A 16,281-nucleotide genomic window follows, 5' to 3' on the forward strand; every position below is an offset into this window, starting at 1 on the left:
ATAACTCTACCAATTAGGTCACAGTTTTACATGGTAGATATCACAGACATTCAGTTATTTTTCTCTTAGTTTCATTTTCATGTACTTTTAGTGTGTCTTCATTAGTTTCCTTTGTCTAGTTTTCCCGCCACTTATCAGTTGTCATGGTGATTTGATTTGCACAGGTGGTTGTCATTTTACCCTCGTATACCATGTATGCAGTCTTTTCAGTTCTCAGTTCTTTGTGCTATGCACACTGTCTTGCATGTTGCCATTCTATTCTGAGTTATTTATTAAACCTTGTGTTATTTTTATAATCATCTTTGTCTCCATTGGACTATATGTGACAGTAGCTTAGTTTGAATACTTTTATTTCAATTAAGCAAGAGCAGTTTTCCACAATGACACTTGTGTTTCATGCATATGGAATTTTCTAGAATCCATGGAAAACATATGGTTTAACTGAAAAGCTCAAGCAACACTTACCATTCAAAAAAGATGACAGTTAATGTGGACACTGCTGAACTTGAGCACTCAAACACACAGCAATATGACATCAAACCAGCATGAGATGTTCCTCATCTCCTTTTCCAAACTTTTTTATTAAGGAAAAAAAGACATGTCCCCCCACATTCAAAGTGAGTTTGGTCCTCTTGACATTATGAGGTTAAGCACAAAGAGAAAGCTATTCGGGCTTAGCTGTGGTCTAATATGGGAATGAGAGCATGAAAGACGTTTCTAATCTGCTAATGCAAAAATCACATTAACTTCCCTAATTCATTTTTGCCACAGTGATGGGATATTAAAGGCTGCAACTCATGGACCTTTAATAGCACGCTGTGGACATTTTTTCAAGCTGTTTTAAGTGTAGAAGATGTAAGTGTTTTTTGTTTGGCAGTTGGCAAAGTCTGTAAAAACACAACAGCACAGGAGCTCATATGGCAGTGGATTATCATTGAGGGGCTTTAGTGTGTGATGAGAAAAAAACATTGTTGTGGTATATATGCTGTGGTCTCTTCATCCTCAGTGAGCCAAGAGTCAGCGAGAGCATCTAGAAAAAGACCAATAGAAGTGATTTTGGTCAAGCTTGTTCTGCTGGTTTCTGTTCATACAATGGAGCCTTTCAGAAGCATCAAAAGTATCACCACATAATGTCATGAAGCTTCTGGAAGTCAGTCCATTGACTGATATTGTATGAACAGAAACCAGCAAACCTGGAACAGAAGAACAGAAACTTGACCAAAATTACCTTTTGTGTTCAGAAAAAACCCCCCAAAAAAACAGAGATTGAACAGCGTGAAGGCAAGTAAATAATAACTGAATTTATATGTTTGGGTGAACTAACCCTTTATGCCCCCAAATAGAAATTGTATGAAATGTATGTATGCATTTATATTAAAGTAGTACCTTGAAAAAGTGAACTTTAAGAAATAAGCAGCTTAATTTCTTTATACTTCTTTATATTGAGCATTTATGCCCGAGACACTAACGATAAAGGATTTAACAAGGACAAAAATCACATTTACATTTATGCATTTGGCAGATGCTTTCATCCAGTGCGACTTAAAGTGCACTAATTACAGGGACAATTCCCCTGGAGCAACCTGGAGTAAAGTGGCTTGCTCAAGGACACACTGGTGATGAAGGCCTCGAAGATCAAACCAGCAACCTTCTGCTTACCAGGGCTGCATTCCACTCCACTTTTAGACATGCACTCGCGAACTTCCCTAAGCACTTCCCCTTTTTTGAAGTGTGTTCCACTTTTTAACGAATATTAAAATTACTGTAGTATGAAGCAGAGCATGACTGAGTGTTGTGGGAGCTGAACGAGGCCGCTGGAACGATTGCGCAACACATGCCTCACGAGCAGCAGAACTTTTATTATGACACAGTCGCCGGCGCCGCTTCCGCTATTCCGGTCATGAGCATGAGGTAACACAGCTCTGTTTATCATATTAGATACATTTGAATGTGTTGAAAATTTTGTTATAGCATTACTCTGAGCGTTCGCTCGGTGGCTGCCGTGTAACACTTGTTAGAGACACACTGAAGTAAGCTAGATTGATTTTAGAATATCTTATTAAATGCTGGATGGCTTGTGTTAATAAATGGCATGCAATTCATTTTAAAATGTATAATGGAGAAAATTCTGTATTAGTTACTAAAAATAAAGCTGCATCTGATTATGCTATGTTAGCTACTTTACAAAATAGTGTTTTTCTCTGAGGCATGGTAAAGCATGGTACTCGCAAAAAAATCAAGAAAATTAGATTTAAACAATAAGACTAAATGTGTTGAGCTATATAACAACAATTAGTTTTCTGTCTATAAATATACCAAAACAGTTGTTCCCTTGTCTATTAAAACGTGTAATATATTAAAGCGTCTTTGGTGTTTCCATGGTTTCTTCAAAATAAAACTGGAAACTGAGGCAGACCGAGGGTTAACACGGTTAAAAGACGCAATTGACAGGCGACTCCTCACACGTCCCAGAGCCTTGGTTAAAATTGCAATTTTCTCACGATTTACAAATAGTTGGGAACATTTGGGATATTGGGGATAAGTACTCAAGTGAACAAAATATATCACAGTGGCCTAGTGGTTTTTGGATATTTTACTGCAAAAATATTACATATTGTACCTTTAATTCATTGCTTGACTAAAAATTTAAATGTATTCACCTGCATTTTACTAGTGTGTATTCATGGTCAGCATTTATCATTATTTTTTAAGGGTTAGCATTTTTTAAGTGTTGGGGTGGGCTAGCAATGCAATTCATTCTGGGGTCATTTTGATTTTTAAGTAGTGATACTTACATTTTTAGAGTATAAAATCAACAGTCTTCTCCAAAGGCAAGATCTTCGAGCAGCTCCCCGATGCCTCCTTTGTTCAAACATTGCAAATGCTGAGGAAAACCGTACTAGGTAGGGTTGTCAAGTTACTGATCAACCTGTCAAACCTGTCAAACATAAATATCATGGGTTTGCGTACATCATAGTATGAGATTATATACACAGAAAAAAAAAAACAATCACAAGGTTAAATGTCTTTGAATAATTCATCATAATGAATAAAAAGAATTTTTTTTTTTGTTATTTATAAGCCTGAGGGATGAAACGAGTGTTAAATTTAACAAGAAAAAGAGGAAAACATAAAGGAGATTTAAGCCACTTTTGCTTGTGGATTTGCATATAAAATTTGCATATAAAATAAAGAAAATAACAACATATTCAAGAGATCACGATTTTGGGTTTTCGTAATAAAAAATAATATCTTTAAAGATAAAACTGGGGGTCAGATAAGTAGGGTTAAAATTATAAGAACTTAATTTAAACCACAAATTTATTGGTTATACTACAATCACAAAATAAATTGGCGGCTGTTTCTTCAACAAGACCACAAAATGAACAAGTTTAATAAATATTAATATATTTACAGATAGATGAATTAAACCTGTGTCATATGACTCATATCTTTTAAGTTGTTACGTCAACATGGCTGATGATGGCTACGTTCCACTCCAAATTTTTATGCCCTTAACTCGCTAACTTCCCTCTGTCTTGTGGACTTGGATGTGCGTCATTGCTTACGTCGCATGAGTGCCCACTACTGGCGGAACTCGTGCATAAGGTTTAAACGGAACGCACTAAGCTCTTGATCACTTAGAATTAACTATGGCTGATTTATTATTTAAACCCCTTTTGTACTTATGAATTTGTTTAATGCACTATTCTATTTGCATTTAAGTTGTTAGAGAAAATATATTAAAGTCCTATAGGTATATGAGCTGTTGGAGAAAAATAAAATTACACAAACGAAAAAAAAAAAAAAATCAATAGTATAAACTTTGACTGTGAACATAAGGTAGCTACATGTATTATGTGATTAAATCTCAGCAATTAATACAGGTATATTATACACTATTATGTGATTATTTCTAAATATAATTAGTATATCATACACTTCAGTTAAGCACGATCTGCTGTAACGTCACAATCAAGTTGAATTGTATTGAATTGAAGTGTACATCGGAGTAGACTCGCTCCCTCGGTCAAAATCAAGGGGACGAGGGTCTGTCCATATAAACATCCCTCATCCACTTCATGCAGTGGAACGCACTTCAAGATGGCGACGTGGATCCCCCCAAGGGGAAGTGTTTAGGGAAGTTCGTGAGTGTGTCTAAGGCTGCATTCCAGTTCGCTTTTTAAATGCCCTTTCCTCGCTAACTTCACTTGGTCTCGTTGACTCGGATGTACGTCATTGCTTACGTTGCACGAGTGCCCACTACTGGCGGAACCCTTGCAATGGGCTAAACTGGAATGTCCTAAGCCCTTGATCACTTGGAATTCGCAATGGAGCTGATTTGTTATTTATATTGTCCCCTTAAAAAATAGTTTAATACAGCATTCTATATGTATATATGTGTGTTTTAAAAAATAATTAATATATCATAGAGTTGTTTGTGGTGGAGTAAATTAAACGTTATATGCGGTGATGTCATAATTGTGTTGCATTGTGGGTTATATAGCTGCCTAAAGTGTACATATGAAGTAGACTCGCTTCCTCAGTCAAAATCGAGGGAGCGAGGGTCTGTTCATATAAACTTCCCTTGTCCACTTCATGAAGTGGAACGCACTTCAAAATGGCGGCAGGGATTCCCCCGAGGGGAAGTGTTTAGGGAAGTTTGCCGAGTGCGTGTCTAAAACTGGAGTGGAACGCAGCCTAAAACTGGAGTGGAACACAGCCGATGTCTGGATCGCATTCATATTTAACGTGATAAGGCTATAGGCCTATAGTAACTTTTTGTTTTTAGCGCTCGTTAAGTAAGCACTTATTGAAATTAAGTACCTACTCAGTGAGTATGCAGTTTCGGATGCAGCCTTTGTGTCAGAAGAAGTGATTAATGCAACAAGTCTGGAGAACCATTAAGCTTGTCAAAAGGGGGTGGTGCCACTGCAATTTACCTGTTCTAGAAAGAAGGCACAGTATAGGAGCACTACAGACATTCTGTGGTTCTCAAGGTTTAATGATAACGGGATTAATGGATTTCATCAGTGTTGGATTGTTGCTGCTTTCTGCAGTTGGCTTGTGTTTAGCACAATGGTCAGGATTTCAACAAGGCCAGGATCCATTAAGATTCCAACAACAACAATCACCAGTTTTAGCTCCTCAGCAAGTTGACCGAGCTTCGCAGTTATCAGCTTCTCTGGGGTTGCTGAGACCTGTGATGAGCCCTGCTGGGTTAAATCCATGGAAGCTTCAAGAACCTGGAAGTAGTCAGTCTAAACAACTAATGGAGGCTCCTTTGGCACCTTTGACCTGGCATTTTCCTGTAGTTCCAGAAGAACCCCAACAGCCAGATGTGCCTTTTGTGTTGCATGTACCTACCCCTGCTCAGAGTATTGCAGTACAATGTGGGGAGTGCTCTGTGTATGTGGAAGTTAAGAAGGATTTCTTTGGGACTGGTCAACTGGTAAATCCTTCCTCCTTCACTTTAGGAGGTTGTGCAGCTGTTGGAGAGGATCCAGGAGCTCAAGTCCTTATCTTTGAGTATGAGCTCCAGGCATGTGGCAGCTCTCTGATGGTAAGTGGCTGCTTATGGGTCTCGTTAACTAGTAATTGAGGGTAAAAGCTGGGTTACTGCATAAACTAGTTCTTAAAGGTCTCGTTTTTCGTGGTTTTTTGAAGCTTTGATTGTGTTTATAGTGTGCAATATAACATGTGTTCATGTTTCGTGTGGAAAAAAACACAGTATTTTTCACATAATTTACTTATCTGTATACCGCTGTTTCCACTGTCATAAAAACGGGCTGATGACTTCCTTGTTCTATGAAGTCCCTCCTTCAGAAATACGTAACGAGTTCTGATTGTGCCAGCGGTTCCTGTGTTGTGATTCGACAGCTCTGAGCGCACCGTGCCCGGAAAAGTCACGCCTCTTACCATAACGTGGAGATGCACGCGCTCAGTGTTATTGTAAACATGTCTTTAATTTTACCCTATCAATTTGAGCCGGAATCAGACCCGGTGATTGGACTGCAGGATGAAAATAACAGCGTTTCGACGACATGGGGACAAACACACTCTACAAACGCAACTCGTGTATTCCTGTGGGCGGAGGTTAGTCAAACTGTTTTAGTGATGTCATTAAAGAAGTAGAGGGATGTAGTCCAAACTGGCCGTTCGACGTAGGCGACTTCTGTTAAATAAAATATCTCGCTTGGCATTGAACTTTGAGCTTTAACATTTTACAGATTTTATTTATACTCTAACAACAACATTACACACTAACTAAAGTTTGAAACATGGGATCACGAAGAACGGGACCTTTAATGTTCTGATTCCAGATGACTGGTAATGAGTTGGTGTATAAATTCACCCTCCTGTACACTCCTGAGGCTTTAGTAGGAACTCCCATTGTAAGATCTGATGCAGCAGCTGTTCAAATTGAGTGCCACTATTCAAGGTAAATTAATAATTGAATGAATGAATGAAATGCTAATAAAAAGTGGCTTCAATACAGGTTACTGAACCTTGTTTTATTCCTGTTTAGGTTGCACAATGTTAGCAGTAGTGTTTTGAGGCCCAATTGGGTTCCCTTTGCTGCTACAGAAGTTGCAGAGGAAGTTTTAATGTTCTCCCTAAAGCTCATGAGATGGTATATATATATATATATATATATATATATCCTTTTTTTTTTAAAACATAAATGCACTTTGTAAAACTGGCTGTGAAATGTCACTGACCTTTTGTCTTCTCTTTGGCTCCCTTACAGATGACTGGATGTTTGAGAGGCCATCCAATCAGTACTACTTAGGGCAACTCCTGAATCTTGAAGCTTCTGTGAGGCAATACAACCATGTTCCTCTGCGGATCTTTGTAGATGGTTGTGTGGCTACTGCAGTCCCTGATGTGACTGCAGCTCCAAGATATTCCTTTATTGAGAACCATGGGTTAGTAAGGATTGGCTCATTGAACTCCCATGTGTGACCAGAACCTTAAGTGTTTTTTTCTGCCTCAGGTGCCTGGTTGATGCAAAGCTTACAGGATCTACTTCTAGTTTTGTGCGCCGAGTTCAGAACGACAAACTACACTTTCGCTTGGAGTCTTTCAGATTCCAGCAAGCAAATAGTGGTTTGGTATGTAATGGTGCTGTCTCTGTAAAAACTGAATATTTGTCCCATGTATTTGAGTTTAAAAACCTTTTTTGTAGGTATACATCACATGTTCTTTGAGGGCAGTTATGGCTTCAAACCCCATAAGTCCAGAGAACAAGGCTTGCTCTTTTGCCAATGGGTATGTGGAATAAGTGGCCAGCAGATAAGATGTAGTCAGAATGAGTAACCGTTTCTTTGCCCTTTTTATAGGTGGGTTTCTGCAGATGACAATGACCAGATGTGCATGTGCTGTGACTCAACATGTGGCCTTCAGCCGGAAAGGACGTGCACTGTCTGATTCAGGTGGAGATGGATAGGATAGATATATAATTATTACTTTTATTATCCTTTTTTTTTTTTTTTTTTTTTTTTTTTTTTTTTTCCCACCCTCTGTGTACAAAGCAACCATAAGTGCCTAAACTCTTCCCCTCCTCTCTCCAAGGCCTTGTTTCAGAAGGGAAAGCAACAATTGGCCCCATTGTAGTCTCTGATTTACAATAAGTGTAATAAAAACTGGAATGAATACTGAGGCATGTCTTGTGTTCTTTCTAGAGGACAGTGTTTGATACTTTATTTATGGCTATGATCTTATGCTTGCACTGACACTTGGCGATTATGTGCCTGATGTTTAGTTAATTGAACTGGATTTTTTTTTTTTTTTTTTTTTTTTTTAAAGTGTGGTTAAATGGTATGGACCTATTTGTAGGTAATGAAGCACAACCAAAATGAAGTCTCTGTTCACTGAAAATCCTGACTTCCTATTCAAACGTTTCTCATGCAGGTGAGAATGAGTTCTTCTGTAAATGCAAAGTTGGGCAGATGTCAACGTAAAATTGAGTCCACTCCAGACTCATTTGTAACTCTGCAACATGTCAACGAAGTTTGAGTTTTGGTAGACTGTTAGAGTTGACATACTTGCAAATTTACATTATAGTTTGTAGAACATCTGTTATGGGAAGTAATACTTGACCAATAGTTAGTGTGGTTATGTCCTAATCTTTAACATGCATTTTTGTTAAATTCACTTTTTACAAACCATTTAAAAGCAGCTTTACAGTGACTAAACTGATCAATGATGCAAAATGTATTCAATTCTGCTGTAAAGCAGCTCTAAAGTGTCATTCAGCTTTTCATTAGATCTGAAGTCAATTCAGCAAATAAGCAGCTCTACAGAAGACAACAGTGAGTCAGTCCAGTGATTCGATTCAGTTATATACTTTCTAAAATAGCAGCCAATCAGAATTTCTACTAGGGGGGGGGTTTTTTTTTTTTTTTTTTTTCTTGGTGATAGAAATTGAGTGCCACTGAATGCATTTGATCACTTAACGTTGTTGGCAAGAAAGTGCAAACATTTGATCTATCATTTGAATCATATGTCTTCAGAGCTCTTCCTTTTCAGAGGTGCCATCAGAATCTGAGCCACCCTCTGTTCCTTTTGTTCCATGTTTGCGCACAGCCACGTAGCTACACACTGTAAGTTTCAGGAGTGAATCCCCTAAATTATCATTATGTGTGTACAGAACACGACTCTCTCTCGAAAATGCGATGATTGACCGCTTGGAAACCATAGCAAAGTTCAGGCATCTCTCGTGTTTGGTATCAGGTTTTTGTGACCAAGTGGCAACCTCCTCCAGTCTCTCATGAAGCCAATATGGAAGTGACCTAAACTGCGAATTCATCAACTGGCCGCTACTCCTGATGGCACACGTACATCTCTGAGATGTTCTATTTGATGTGTTTATGTTTGGAAGATGTGTTTTTTTGTTTTGTTTTTTTTTGTTTTGTTTTTTTGAGTGTTTGCTCATCTGCAATAGGACATTTCCTATCAGATGTCAAATAGATGTTCAGAAGATGTCTTTAAGATGTATATGATTTAGAATGTATGTAAAACTGACATCTTAAAGACTTCTATCAGATGTTTGTAAACAGCAGATGCTTTCCAGATTAAGTAATCTTTAACAGACGACTTGCAATCGTACGTGTGCTATCTGGGTAGGGACAGGCTGCAGAAGAGGGCAGAATCTCATTGAGTCCCATGTTAAAATGGCCAAGTTTACAGCAGAAAAAAATGTTTACAGTCTGGTTCAATTTGTGGTTTTAATACAGCTAATTTTTGCCCTTCATGACAACTCTGAGGGGGTTGAATTTTTTTTTTTTTTTTTTTTTTTTTTTTTTTTTATAACTCATCTATTTAAATTATATTTAGCCTTAAAGTTCTGCATAATTAAGGGCGTGGTCACTTGAGTGACAGGTAGTTTGCCGCTGCTGTCTGTGAGCCATCATGTAACCTCAGCAGCTAATTTCAGCCGCTGAATTTGGCATCTCAGCCGTAGTATTTGTGCTTTTTTTTTTTTTTTTTTTTTTTTTTTTTTTTTTTTTCCCCCGATTATTTTATACAATTATAAAATATGGCTTGCTGCATTATAGTCGAGACTGATGTCCGTCTGTGTAGCTCTGCTTGCATGCAGATAAACAGAACACACGTTGTCAGGATCGTGGCATTGGCTAAAAGTTTTGTTCCTGAGATTTACTACAATGACAATAGCAGGAGGATATAAAACTCTGACAGCACTGCTTGGATATTATAACTAAAACTACTGCACTATTTTGAAAAATTATACTTTGGACACATGCTCGTTTGGTTTGAGGGAACATTTGAGAGATATACAGATATAACGTTACGTATACAGTTTTACATCATAAACGCTGCTCAGATTGCATCATTTCTTGAACGATGATGGAGAGCATTCCGAAGAAATGTGATGCAAACAATGGATAATATCAATATTTCATGGATTTAATACTTTTGTGGACAAAGTACTGTGTTTTTTTTTTTTTTTTTTTTTCAATGGACACTCATGGATATCTTACCCAGTGCCACAGATTGGATTCATCTCACGATCTCCATTTCATTATAAAGGTATGAAATCCCGTTTGATTTTACGTGTTATTTACACACCCCACACAAATTAATTACTGGTGTTGGAGCATCTGTATCTTAAAAAAACAAACAACAAAAAAAACAAAGTAATATTAAAGTGACACAACATTCATTATTTTCAGCAATTTACCACACTAACGTTACGCATTCGGCTGAGGCGTTATGTTTTATGCTTGTACAGCCTGCTTCACACAGAGCACGCTCTTTGTATGTTGCCATGGTCAACTTGCGGGTTGGCGGGTGTTAATTTAGAACCCTGGTTTCCTGTCTTGTGCTCCCCTTGTGTCATGAGGCTTGTTCTGGACATGACATGCCCTGGACATGACATGCAGGGGAAAAATAGTAGGCGCACAATTTATTTAAATCTTATTATTTAAATAAATATATTTATTTAAATCATGCGCACGATTTATTCATTCCCTCGATTTACTAAAACGTGCGCACAATTTACTATTTTGTTCCCTTTATTTATAAATCATGAGCATGATTTATAAATTGAGGGAATGAAATGGTAAATTGTGCGCACGATTCAACTTCTTGCATGTCATGTGCAGGGCTCCATATTGTTCGACTTCATACAGCGCTGCACAGACCTATCGGCAGGCTGAGTTGAAGCAGTGCATGCTGGTTAAATTTTGTCCGACTTGAGACAGCAGTTTCTCAAGTAGCTGCGCGAGTTCTGATGACGACACAGCTGTTCCATGATTGGCCGGATTCACTGCATGACAACGATCATGTGTTTTGTATTCTGAAAACTTTAGTTTCCACCAAAGAATAACAAGAAGCGACAGTCAATAGAATGTTCTATTAAAACACCGGCGCCCAGCAGCAGCCCTGTGTTTCCGCCATTTTGGGGTGAAACTAGTGGGCTGCCGACTCGCTTTCTATGGCAATATCAGCTGCTTTAATAAAGTACATTTAAAGCTGAAATCAAACCTGAATGATGACAACACAGAATACAAATACTATCACCAGTGATCGTCAAATCCTTTTTACAGTTTATTTTACACACTTTAAGACTTCCATTTTTTTTTTTCACACAACCTTGCTCTCTAGAAACCCAGTCAGTTTGGGTTAAATTCTTTGAAGTTTAAGTATTAGCATAATAAACACTGAATTAATACCAACATATTAAATTAAGGACATGCATCAGAAAAACTGAATGTTGGACAATAAATATATGAATATAACAGCTTGATTTTGCAGTGTTGTCTAATTTCCATCTGAGCTTAGAACCCAAGAGGCGACACTTTTATCCTTTTTGGGTAACAGCCACTATATGGCGCTCCGGTAGCGCGGCTGCCGTTATGGGCTGAAAATTACTAACTGGACCAGAATCCTTCACATCTTACCCAAAATCGGCGAATTTCACTGCCAAATCAGAAGCGCAATAGGTTTTTTTTTTTTTTTTTTTTTTTAATTAAGTCACCAGTAAATTCTATGGCTCCTACAGTAAATGTTGTATTGTCTTATGTTTTATTTTACCAGTTGTGGAATCCAACCATTCAACCATCTGAGGTAACGTAGTTAGCCTACTTTGAGTATTTCCATTTTATGCAACTTTACACATTTATTAATAATAAGTTTATAATTAATAAATTTAAGATCATCATGTTTGCAGCGAACAATATATTTTAGACCTAGTGGAGTAATAGTGATAATATCTAGGTCTGAATTGAAATGGGCTGTACGTTTTAATGGATCACGCTACAAACATAATGATCTTATAATACATGATGCATTGCTGTATCCATTATCACATAATTCACACTTTTGGACACTTTGCTTCAATGGACATTAGACAACACTGCAAAATCAAGCTGTTATATTCATATATTTATTGTCCAACATTCCCAATTTTTCTGATGCATGTCCTTAATTTCATTTCATATGTTGGTATTATAAGCCTTTTAAAGAATTTTAACCCAAACTGACTGGGTTTCTAGAAAGGTTTTGTGAAAAAAGTGGAAGACTAAAACACAAAGTGTGTAAAATAAACTGTAAAAAGGATTTGATGATCACTAGTGATAGTATTTTATTCTGTGTTATCATCATTCAGGTTGGATTTCAGCTTTAATGTAACCTACGTTTTTTTTTTTTTTTTTTTTTTTTTTTAACAAAGCAGCTGATATTGCCATAGAAAGTAATGGACTGCCGACTCTTTCACCCCAAAATGGCGGAAACGCAGGGCAGCCGCTAGGCGCCGGTGTTGCAATGGAACGTTCTATAGTCCCTGCGTTCCATTCAGAAGGGCTCATCCCTATGCCCTAATCCCTTCAAAGGGTTTACCCTCCGGAGTGAGAGCTTCGAAGGGATGAAGGGTGAAGGGATCAAAAAATCTCTTCTTTTGGAACGCACTTCTGCGTCATCTTAACAAGACAATCAAAGAGGAGTAGATTGTGCAAGCTGCGGCCTTTATTTAACGTTAGTTTATTTATTTATTTATTTATTTTAGGTTTATCGCATGTAGGCTATATTGTATTTATGTATTTTAAACATTTGAATGGACTGATAAAGGGAGCTGTAAAGTATTTTTGTTGAAGTAGAAAGTCGTTTTGACCATAATAATGTACCAAATCTAACTCATATAAATATTAGGCTACAGTAGTACAGAAAAATATGATATATTTAAAATATGTATAAAATATTATACATACCTTTATAGTTAATCGAACTCTGAGCCTCCTGTACCCATTCTGTGACGTCAAACTTCCCTGTGCAAAGGATCATGGGGGCCCGAAGTGTCCATCAGTTGTTCCCTTCGAAATCCTTAATTCCGAAGGGCCCTTTGAAGTTGCCAGTTTTGAGCACTTCGGTTTGGAACGACCCTTCAATATGGCGGCCATGATTATTTTCACTCCGAAGTGCCCTTCGGAGGGCGATATATCCCGTTTGGAACGCACTGTAAGTTTTGCTTCTTGTTAGTGTATATTCTTTGACGCCACTACTCTCGCCGATCGGTTGCATCCAGCTGCAGCCGATGTCAAACACACCTATGTTCTCATTGGTTGTTCAAGTCAGGTGATTGTCAGTTCTGTTTTCTCATTTGTTCACTGTCCTGATTGTGTTCACAGGTACCTTGTTTTATCATTAGTCTTGTGTATTAGTAGCCCTCATGTCACCAATAGAGACAGAGTGCAACGCGTCATAGTCTGAAGACCACGCCCACCGGGGGGGAAAACAATCCAACCGTCTCCATTGACTTTGTATTGCGTGAGGCTGCCTCTTTGTGTTTTCTGACTTATTACAAAAAACAGAACAATGTCTAAAAGCTGCTGTGTGACAAGGTGCACAGCTAACAAGCTAAAAAACCCAGAAATAAGTTTTTATAAGCTGTCGATCACAAAAAATGAATGTTTAAGGACATAAAAGTGGATACAGGCAGTGAGACAGAGCGCAAATGGTCATAATTACTTTAAGAAATACACTGGAGGGGTCGTATTCGGCGACAACATATGCTAAATAAACCAACAAAAACAAACCATTCATTATTTTTTACCATGTCAAAGAATTATTTCACCTGTCGCCGATTACGTTCCCCTCCAATGCATTTCTTATAGTAATATGACCCGTTGCTCTCTGTCTCACTGCCTGTATCCACTTTTATGTCCTTAAACATTCGTTTTTGGGGGTCGACAGCTTATAAAAACTTATTTCTGGGTTTTTTAAGTTTGTTGTACACCTTGTCACACAGCAGCTTTTAGACATTGTTCTGTTTTTTGTAATAAGTCAGAAAAGACAAGGAGGCAGCCTCACGCAATACAAACTCAATGGAGACGGTTGGATTGTTTTCCCCCCGGTGGGCGTGGCTTTCAGATTAACATAAATGCGCTCTGTCTCTATGTCTCTTGTCTAGCTTTGTTCTGTGTAACCTGCTTATGTGTGTGTGTATGTGTATATATATATATATATATATATATATATATATATATATATATTACTTGATCTATGAGTGAAACAAAAGATTTCTCTCTTGTGACTACTCCGATCATTTAGTCCACTTCAACCTTGCACCTTTCTTACAATGGACTGCAAGCTGGTATTCAGATCTGATGAATGGCAACTTATGGATTGAACCAAGATTGTATTTCACAATATGCAAGAAAAGATCTGTCACCACTTCCATTACATCAAAATTTTATTATCTTTGTCTGACCATACAGCAAGAATGAAGTATTTTTCTTTTTTCAGCATTCAAGTTTTTTTTTTTTTTTTTTTTTTTTTTTTTTAATTATAAGTAATGAAACGCTATTGCCCTGTCCAAATACCCACACTTGCAGTCTTGGCCTCTTGAGAGCGCATGCATGCAACAGGAAGTAAGTGTGCAAGACTGTCCCATGTCTTAAAAATGCCCAAGTGCAGTGCCCTTAACGCACACTAAACACACACTATCTTTAATACCACTTCTGAGTGGTATTCAAGGCTAAGCGTATCCCATCATTGCATTATGTTTGGCAACTCGCATGTCCTGAAATCGCGAGATGTCAAGAAAAACATTCGGCTGTAAGTTAAATTATATATTACATATAATTTGGTAGTAAAACAGCCAAACTATCATTTGCAACTGCTTTTTATCACTTGAAGCAATTTTAAAATTGTGTCTTCTGTTAGTTACATAGCGACATCTGAACAGATATTTAGAAGTGTATTTTAAAATGCAAAGAATTGAAAATAAAAATAATAATAACAAAAAAAAAAAAAAACCTCTGTAAACGCTTGCAGTTTTTCCAAGACTATAAGTGTGTTCCATCGGCTAATCAAAAGTTCTACACACACTTGCAGTCTTCACGCCCACTTGAACACTTGAGCCAAATACAGGAAATACATCATGTAAGTAGACAAGTGGTCAAGTACAAAGGCTGCGTTCCACTCCAGTTTTAGACATGCACTCGTGAACTTCCCTGTGAGTGTGGGTATCTCTCAGGGTATTTCTCTCATGCACACCTCCATGTTTAGTTCTTAGCATTTGTGTTTGTATTTTGGAAACAAAGTATATAAAAATCCTCCTCCACACTGCAAGATGATCAGCACTTTGAATACCCCCAGAAATAGTAGACCATCCTGGAATATGGGATGCTCATTTCAACATACAATAAAATGGATTTGGGACACAAATTAAGGCAGAGATTCTCAGAGTATGTACCAACCACAATGTACAGTGCAAATTGTGTAGTAAATTACTGGCTACCAAGAGCATGAACATTCAAGAGATATTTAGAAACCAAACACTTATTTTGCATATCACTGGAACACTGCAGTTCACTGTGATATTAGTCTGAATTGAAGACAATGTTTGTTTACTTTTGTAAAATAAAGTTTTGTGTACTGTGCTGGGTCACTGCTTGATAGGATAGGTTGTATACCTGGGGCATATTCTTCGTACCTTGCTTAATACATCTGAGATGATTTGACAGATGCCAGATCTTCTAATCGTGATAACTGAACTCTGGCTAATTTGGTTCTTCAAACGAATTAGCAGATTGGATTAAAATATCTGGATTAAGTTGTCTAAGATTACTGCGTGTTCTCATGTTCCATGAAAAGGGCAGATGTATTGATACACGAAACCACGATCAGCAATGCAGTGATTGGCTGGAGTCAAGACGGCAACGTAATGACATCATAGAATGAGAAAAGACACCTGACTAAAAACTTGACGAATTTCTAGACATTTATAAGGAAACAGCCAAGCGATTAAATGACAGAAGAACGACATAAATGTTATAATAGATAATTAATAGATAAATGAAATGTGCACTATTTTTTTTACATGATTACCCAATTATTTAGGCTATATTCACAATTTCTAGTATTTGTACAGGCAATTTTTTATTTCAATGTTGTAATTAGCAACTAATTTACCTTTGAAGCATATTTGACAGCATTAATTAAAGTTTCTTAAGGGTCAAGATCAAGTTATCTGCATCTCCTGTGCTTCATCAAGCCACTCCCATAATATCTGTCGCGGTTCAAATTCACAAATGAATGTACGGCATAGACATCTGTACATCATGTGTGTAAGACTCCAATAAAAATTATTACGTAATTATTCCCTCACGAATGAATCTCTCAAAGAGTAAAACTGTCGGTGTCTATATTATGACACTACACGGCATTATAGTAGGCTATTATTTGCAAATTTATTTTTAAATCATTATTATTGTCCCTGGTTTACATTAGGGTACTCTTGTGGGAAAGTAGCAGTGG

At 37.5% G+C, this 16,281-nt stretch overlaps 1 pseudogene; it reads left to right on the top strand.

The window, feature by feature from the left end:
- Positions 1–4,647: 4,647 nt before the first annotated feature.
- On the top strand, positions 4,648–7,450 carry LOC125260907 (annotated as a pseudogene).
- Positions 7,451–16,281: the final 8,831 nt, after the last annotated feature.

Source organism: Megalobrama amblycephala, unplaced genomic scaffold (genome assembly GCF_018812025.1).
Source record: "Megalobrama amblycephala isolate DHTTF-2021 unplaced genomic scaffold, ASM1881202v1 scaffold199, whole genome shotgun sequence".
Taxonomy (NCBI): domain Eukaryota; kingdom Metazoa; phylum Chordata; class Actinopteri; order Cypriniformes; family Xenocyprididae; genus Megalobrama; species Megalobrama amblycephala.